This window comes from Dromiciops gliroides, chromosome 1, assembly GCF_019393635.1.
Source record: "Dromiciops gliroides isolate mDroGli1 chromosome 1, mDroGli1.pri, whole genome shotgun sequence".
Lineage (NCBI taxonomy): Eukaryota > Metazoa > Chordata > Mammalia > Microbiotheria > Microbiotheriidae > Dromiciops > Dromiciops gliroides.
This window is the reverse complement of record NC_057861.1, coordinates 115,891,683-115,900,874: the sequence shown is the minus strand read 5'-3', so window position 1 is coordinate 115,900,874 and position 9,192 is coordinate 115,891,683.

Sequence of the window (9,192 nt, the reverse complement as noted above, 5' to 3'; positions counted from 1 at the left end):
GAAATGGCCTGATGTTCTACCATTGGCATTATTCTATCTACGAAGTAGACCAAGAGGAGAACTTCATATATCTCCTTATGAAATGCTTTTTGGTCACCCTCCTATCCAAGCTAAAACTTTTTCCCCAGTTTATACATCACTGGTGGGAGGTGATACTTCTGTTGCTTCCTATATACAGGAATTACAGACCAGGCTACGTGAACTCCATGAGGCAGGAGCTGTGGTCCAGGCAGGACCATTAGACTTTTCATTGCATAACTTCAACCCAGGAGATAAAATATATGTAAAGAATTTTCAGAGAACCAGTGGAACTCAACCTGCCTGGGAAGGACCTTTTCAGGTATTATTGACAACTCCTACTGCCATTAAAATTGGTGAAAAAGACTCATGGATTCATTGCTCTCATATAAAGCCTGCACCATTCATAGGTGAAGACATTTCAGATAGACCTGAGGTAGACGCTAAAGAGGTAAAAACCCTAACGATAGCAACTGTTAAAGAGCAAAGAAAGTTCAGAGGAAACAGGCAGTTCCCATTTAATAATCCCACTGATCAGTTAAATGCTTTGGGACTCAGTCTTCGTAAAGTATCAGGAGACGGAAATTGCCTTTTTAGGGCTTTAGCAGACCAGCTAGAAGGTCACTGTAGAAATCATCTCAGACACAGACAAGAAGCTGCTTCTTATATGATTAACCATAGACAAGAGTTTGAGTCTTTTATAGTAAATGACTCCCCTTTTGAAGAATATGTTGATGAATTAAAGAAATTTGGAAAGTGGGGAGGAAATGATACAATTGTAGCATTTGCTAAGCAGCATCAGCTGAATGTTGTGGTTCATCAATTAAATCAGCCTTTATTGAAAATCAGTGGCACAGACAAAACTGATGCTAGAGAACTCCACATTTTCTACCATAAAGAACATTATGACAGCATTAGAAAGATCAATGACAATTCAGAAACCCCTGCCACTTTGGCATGCAGAGAATTGGGGAACCAGTTAAAACAATGTGGCATACCCCAAACTCTAGCAGCTTAAATACCTTAAAATTTAACAAGCATTTCCTTCCACAGGCAAAAGCACTGAAGCACATGGCCTAGTTTTCTGGCCCACCTCAATTTCTCCCACCCTTTTCCCTACCCTATACCTATTTTTTTTTTAATCCTTTTTGCTTTTTGTTTTGTTTTGACTTTTGAAAGGCACTGAAAAGACCTGGAATTCACCACACCTTTAAGTTCTTTAAGAGCACAAAAGGGTGCTTAGCGAATCTTTTGCCTTTTATTTTTGGTTTTTGGTTTTGCTTTGTTTTTTTTTTTACTTTTGTTTCTTTTGCTTTTCTTTAAAAACCCGATTTTGTAAACTAAGTGACTTTTCAAAGGCATTTTAAGTATATGCTATTGAATATTGAATCTTGCTAATTGAAGTCTTATTTCTTTTTGATGAATTAATCACCACTTTAAGTATCTGCTACTGTTATACTAGAGAATTCATGTATAAGATGATGTGGTCTACTGTCTAAAAGAAGATTATGTAACAATGTCTAATATAATCAGCTATTTACATTCGTTTATTATTTATATGTCATTATACTCTGGGTATGGTTTGGAATTATTGTATATATCACTAATATATTCTCAGTTATGCAGCATAGCACACATTTTTACCATCATATTGTCTTTGGTGAAATTAATGAGATTTCAGAAATATGGAAACTTATCATTTCAGAGACTAACTTGCTGTGAACTCTGATGCAGGCCCTGGAGAGAATATATGTGCAACAAAAGGAGAGACAGGTATACTTAAGTCCATGGTTTGCTTATGATGGTGACTATGTAGAGCACAATTACTAGGCACAGTCCAGTATTCATCCTCTCTCCCTCCTAATTTAACCTAATTTAACTGAACTTACTTATCTTTTTATCTCACTCAGTTGAATTCACCTGTGGCCTAGCACAATCACTGGCTGTCTCGGAACCATGAGATATGGTATGATAACCTTTCCATAACATTTTCAGGTGTCATGAACACATACTAAATTTGCTTTGATCCAGACACATGGTGGTAAAAAGTGTTACTGATTGCAAAATGCTATGCTAAGGTTTAGTAAAAAAAAAAAAATACAGCAATTCAAACAGTTAAAGAAGAAATCCAGCTTTCCAGTCCAGAGTCCAGAATCCAGACCAGAGTCCAGAATCCAGTTTTCCAGACCAGAATCCAGTTTCCTCCTGATGACATCTTACCACTTCAAGAAGACAAGAGAACTCAGAGACTTTATATGAACTGTTTTGCTTTATTAGCTTTTACTATCTCCTTTCTGTTATATACTATCTGTAACATGTACTCTCTGCAGAGGCTCTCCCTTTGCAAGACAAATGTCAAAGCGTCGGTTCATGAGGAAAGAAAAAAAATCGCCCCTCTGGACAAAACTTTCCTCTCTTCCTTTTCTGTATTGTTGTTCGCATATTATTAGTCAGCAAAAGTTATTATATTCTTTTTACTGTTCCATCAAGGAAACATTCCATTTCTTGAGGAAGCAAAGGGGGGAAATGTGGTAAAATATGAAAGTTTTTAACAGTCGGTTAGGATAACTGAAAGACGCCAGTTTTTCAAGGACCACCCTTTTGGGGAGGAGATGAACAGTCCGCCTGCTGCGCATGTCAGACTGCCTGCCGGGTTTTTTGACTTCTGGGGGGGAGAGAAGGGGAGTAGCCTTTTTGCCTGCTTGGCGGGACTCCTGGCGGCGCAGCACAGACGGTCTCCTGCACTCCAAAGGTGGCTTTTTTCGGTTTGGTGAGTTTTTATAAGGAATATAGACTAAGCCTAGATTTAAGACGATTTGTACTGTATTTCTATTTTCCTATCCTTCTAATCAACAACACCTTATATACAATAAAGGCTCTATCTAGAAAACCAGAAGCTTCTTCCATTTACTAGTCTGGGAGATAAATTAAGGGAAAAGTTAAGTAGGGGAGATTTATGATCTAATATCCAATTTTAAATCTCACAGGTGAAATTGCAAGAAAACAGATTGAACTCAATATAAGTAAGCACTTTCTCACATTGTTGTTGTTGCTCATTCTAGAAGAAGACCATGACATTGGGGTGATGCCATGACTTGCAGTGAACTGGTTTAAATGAGGGAGGACTGTGCAAGCTCACCAACCTCACTCTCTCCTCCTGAGTCATCTGGGTCCAGTGGCAAGATATACATCAGGACTACTGGAGATGGCCTCAGATGTGTAAGGCAATTGGGTTTAAGTGACTTGCCCAGGGTCACACAGCTATTAAGTGTCTGAAGTGAAATTTGAACTCAGGTCCTCCCAACTGCAGGACCAGTGCTCTATTCACTGCGCCACCTAGTGGCCCCACATCAGAGCTGTCCAAATGTAGAATGCCTTCTGTGGGGGTGGGCTCCCTCTGGCTGCATATCTTCAAGCACAGGATGGATGATCCTTACCAAATATGTTGTAGTGAGGCTTCTTTTCCAGGTATGTGTTGGATTCAGTGGCCTCTGAGGACCTTTCAAACTCAGATATTCTGTGATTTTTTTAATATTACCATTAGCAGTCCTAAATTAGCCAGTTTAGAAATTAGATGACACAGTGGCTAATGTTCAATATAGATCAAAATGTTAAGAAACACCCAGGTTGTTATATGTGTATGACACTGGGTGAGTCACTTCACTCTTTTTGCCTCAGTTACCTTATCTGCAAAATGAGCTGGAGAAGAAAATGGCAAACCACTTCAATAACTTTGCAAAGAAAACCCCAGATGGGGTCATGAAGAGGTGGACATGACCAAAATGACTCAACAACAATAAATGTTAAATTGTCAATACTGAAGCGGGCGTGTGTATATGCATATATATCAAATTTCTTATATTGCTCATTATTTAATATCACTGATAAAATACAAAAATCTATGTAACATCTTGAAAAATTAGTACCTCAGTAGAAAAATATATATATATTTCTGATAATTTTTGTTATTCTTGGGGTAGGCATAATTGTATTTGATTTTTTGTTTTTATTTTTTTTCATGGCAATGGGGGTTAAATGACTTGCCCAGGGTCACAGAGCTAGTAAGTGTCAAGTGTCTGAGGCCAGATTTGAACTCAGGTCTTCCTAAATCCAGGGCCAGTGCTTTATCGACTGTGACATCTAGCTGCCCTTGTAGGCATAATTGTAGACCATTCCCCACTCAATATTCCTTTCCTCCCTCTGCATTCTTACTCATAAGAATCAAAGTTATCATGTTGACATATTTTATTTGCTTGTTCAAAAGTACTCTATATAGTTAGTTTTTTTTTTCTTTTTAACTTTCCTGGCATTCTGTTAAGACACTTCTGCTGAAGTATATATATTATGTCTAGTAGTAGGAAAGTTTGGATTGTATTTTGCCTCAGGATATCACTTGGAGGCCAGTTTTATGATAATTAAAATGCAGAAGAGCAGATGTTATAAAGTTGCTATCATTTCCCCCATTAATTGTATATAAAAATGGGGGAAAGAATAATAAAATAAACATGGGGAGGGTAGGGGAAGGGGTGGAAGTATCTCATCTTTAATCATTTAGTTGACTTTTTGTTTTGTACAAGCATAACAACAAACCAATAATTTTTGTGCATTGAGAAATGAGAGCTGGTTCTACTCAAGAAAATGTGGAATACAATAGACAAGCTTCCTTGATCTCCTCATTGATTTGCCTCAAGTCCATGGTTTCAGCAGCTTTTTAGAAGGATATTATTATGTCAACCTGTCAAGTAATTAGATTTCCTATTTCAAGAGCTACTGGCCACCACCTACCGATTTAGTCATCTGTGAATTTAATTAAATCAATTTCTTTTTTAGAATTACTAAAAATTTAACAAGCTACAATAATATTTCAAAGATTTGGGTAATTTCATTATCTGTTACCAAAGGTTCATCCCTGAAATACTAGCTTCTCTTTGTTCAACCTTAGTTTTTAACAAAAATATTTCTAAAATGTATTATGTTTGTCTGCTGGGTGAAGAAAATGTGTTGAATATAGTAGCATAGATCCATGTGTAAAAGATGTTTGAATTGTTTTTGAGTGTCCCTTAAATAATGATGTTGACGATCATGATAATATAAGAATAACAACAGCAACCACCAACACTTTGATAGCATTTTAATGTTTACAAAGTGATTTATATACATTTTATTTTTCATTTAAGGCTCATGACCACCTTGTAAAGTAACTATAACTTTTATTGTCCCCATTTTACAGATGAGAAAAGTGAGACTCTGAGAAGTCATTTGTCTATGGTGAGAGGTAGGATTTGAACTCAGGTCTTCCTGACTCTATGTTGTACATGCTAACTACTTTAAACAATTCTAAAGTCTCCTAATTCTGTAATGGTGTTAAGATATTCTAGGTGTAGATAGTGTTTAAGATTGGCTCAATCTCTACTAAACCCACAGTATACCATGTAACTTTTTTTCCCCTTTTAATAAGTCCTTGCTTATGACAAAGTAAAATTTAGACTCCCTGTTTCCAGAGCTAAGGCCCAGCAAGTAAACTGCACCCTGAGCTTTGCAGGACAACAATCCTTTGTGATCACCCTCTGGATGATCTCATCCTCTGGTCTAATCACATATTTCAACAGGTATTCTCTGGTCAAAGACAAACACTGGACAAAGTCAGAATATCCTGCAGTGAATCAAACTTGCTTGCTGCTCCCTCCTTGTTTGTTTGTTTGTTTTTGGTGAGGCAATTGGGGTTAAGTGACTTGCCCAGGGTCACACAGCCAGTAAGTGTTAAGTGTCTGAGGCTGGATTTGAACTCAGGTCCTCCTGAATCCAGGGCCGGTGCTCTATGCACTGCACCACCTAGCTGCCCCTGCTTCCTCGTTGTTAGGGCTACAATTCACTGAGTAGTCAGTCACTAGTATAAGTATTGAGATCTCCTCAAACTTGGGTACTTCCCCCCCATAGGGGTGGGGCCCCAGCACATGTTTCTATAGCTCCACCTTGCTTGCAAGCCTTTTTCTTCACTTTGAAAATAAACTCTTTCTCTAATTCCTGACACCTGTCTCTGGCCCATTTTGTGCCGGCCATACATGGGGTAGGGACTGGTTCTGGAAAAAGTCCAATTGATAGTTATATTAAATTGCTTCCTTATCATTTGTTACTTTTCCATGAAAATAGAGCATAGAGTACAAGCCTATGTAAAAAAATAGCTACCTAGATCAATTCATTTGTCCTGAGAAGACACTGTTATGAATAGCAGTCTTCCATGGGGCAATTTTACCAAAGGAATAATGTTAATAGGTGATAGGTCAAATGATGATAATAATGATAATGATAATGATAGTTAGCGTTTACATAAGACTTTAAGGTTCACAAAATGCTTTACAGATATCTCATTTTATCCTCACAACCTGAGAAGTAGGTGGTATTATCATCCCCATTCTATAGTTGAAGAATCTGAGGCAGATAGATGTTAAATGACTTTCCTAAGGTCACACATATAGTAAGTGTCTAAGACAGGATTTAAACGAGGATTTTGTAATTCTAGGTACAGTCTTCTTTCCACTGAGCCACTTAATGTTTCTAAAATATTCACTAGAGTTTGTCTAAAATATGACATCAAGTTAACAATATCTTTATAAAGTAATATTGGTTTGATCAATGTCATGGTGGGGGGAGGAGATGTGGGATAAGACCTTTAATTAATTATTGAACTCAGGTTAACTCAGTCTCCACCTAATTGATTTTAAAACTCTAATTTCAAAATATCTGTGATTGCATGAGAGTGGGTACTTCTACCATTGACACAGTATTGCCATACCTCCATATCTTTGTAGGTCCTTTTATAAGCTGCTATTGCCAAAATTACAGACAGATGGACAGACAAGCAAACAGACAGATAAGTAGATAGATAGGTAAATAGGTAGGTAGGTAGGTAGATGAATAAAGATCACACAATGTTCAACTATTGCATTTATAATTGTTGCTATTGTTTTGGACTGGACTTTTATTAATTAGCATAGAGAAATTCTTGCATAAAATCTCTGCTAAAATAGATCAGCAAATGCTTTGTAAATTCTATCCTTAAAGGATTTCTAGGGGACCTGAGAGGTTAAATGATATACTCCAATTATGTAGCATGTGTCAAAGGGAAGATTTTTGACTGTTCATAGCAACCGAGTCTTCTTGAATCAAAGGCATTACTCAGTATAATTAGCCATTTCAAAGAATAATATGGAAAACTTGATTGATTGAATAGTCAATTCTTAGATGATAGAGTGCTAGACAAAGTCAGGAAGATCTTGGTTCAATTCCTGCCTTAGACCCTTAACACTCAATAGTAGTGTGACCATGGACAAATTACTTAACCTCTCTGAGACTATTTCCTCAGTATAATAATACCAGTAATGCTGACCTTCCAAAGTTGTCATAGGGCTTAGCTTATAGGAGGTAACATCTGTAAAGCACCTTCCAAAGTTTAAAACACTAGATCATTGTCAATTTTTTACAATATTTTTGTCAGTTTCTTGCAGGGATATACCATTTTACAGCTCCTAATTTCCTCAGAGTGACTTTATTTACCACAGTTTTTATCTTTATCAGAAAACATCACCATCTTGTGGACTTTTAGGATATGGTCAGTAAAATGTATTAAAATCAACCTGTTTTTTTCACAACCACAGGCAAATATGGGATTTAATTACTTAGGATTTGATATTGTCAGTTCTTTAAGGTGTCATCATTGATTTCTGAGTTTGAATTGGATTCTGGGCAGTTTTAGTGTGTTAAGTATTGACCCCCAAAGTAACTGCTCTGTGTGTGTATGTATGTGTATATATGCATACCCACGTACATATATACATATATTATATTTGGGTAGGAAACTTATTATGAATGGGTAAAGTGGAAAAGATCAATGTAAATCATGTGAATTTAGCTTTAGTCCCAAGAAATTAGGCCATATATCTAAGAAGTTTCAGATGGGTAAGGATTAAGTTTGGTGTTTTTGTATGTTTATTTGTTGTTTGTTTGTTTTGGGTGGGGGGTAATTAAATAAATAAATACTATCCCAATGGCAAAACTTACTTTTTCAAAATATTGGTATGTTTTGGCACAATATTGGTCACTTTCTTCCCACTGAGTAGAATACACCACAAAAACACACACACACACATACACACACACACACACACACACATACACACACACACACACACACCTGCCAGGAAATGTTTCTGTTGTAGGCAATGCTTTGGATTTCCTCCATGCCCTAACTCTTCATTCTGAACACTCATTCTAGGCCTGGAATGCACACATTGGAAGTGACACCTCTGCCTCTCTGGCATTTCCTTTTGATTGGATGGCTCCTCTCAAAACTTCCATTTAAGGAGGGTATCCAGGCCAGTCATGTAACATTCTTCAACTCTTCCATATACTTGATACCTTTCTATCTCCATCCCACCCCCAAACCTTGTCAGTTTCCATTTATATGTTGTATTTTCCCATTAGAATGTAAGCTTCTTTAGTGAAAGGGCTTTCTTTCTATTTGTATTTGGCTATATGTGAGTACTGTGCTTAATAAATGCTTATTGACTGGCTATTTGACACTTGTATAGTCATGATTCTCCAATCCTATAGAGTTGATTTTTTGAACCCAAGTCTAAGACTTTACATTTATCCCTACCGAATTTCATCTTATAAGCTTTGGCCCATTAGTCCTCATCATTGAGATTTTTTTGAATATGGTCTCTATCTAGTATATTAACTATCTCTTCCAGCTTTTTGCCATTGAAAATTTGACAAGCATGTTATTAAGATATTAATCTTTATAGGCATCAGAAGAGGGAGCACCCTACTTCCTGCTCCCCTTCAAAAGCCATAGATCCTTGAAGTACTGAAATGTCACCATTATTCTTATGATTAAAAGAGCCTGGCACTGTATATGACCTTTTTCATTTTTATTTTTCCTTCTGTTTGCCTGTAGCTTTTATTTAGTAATCAATAAAAACATAGTATGAGTGTTTCATGGCTACTTTCTGAGGCAAAAGCCCATATCTTCAAAACTAATACTTTCCTACTAATGCTATATGACTAGAAATCATCAAACACTGATCTCAATAGACTCAAAATTGCCCACAACTCAGAGGGCAGCAAAAAAATGGATGAGGAATATTAGTGAGTTGCCTCAGATTAACAATGATG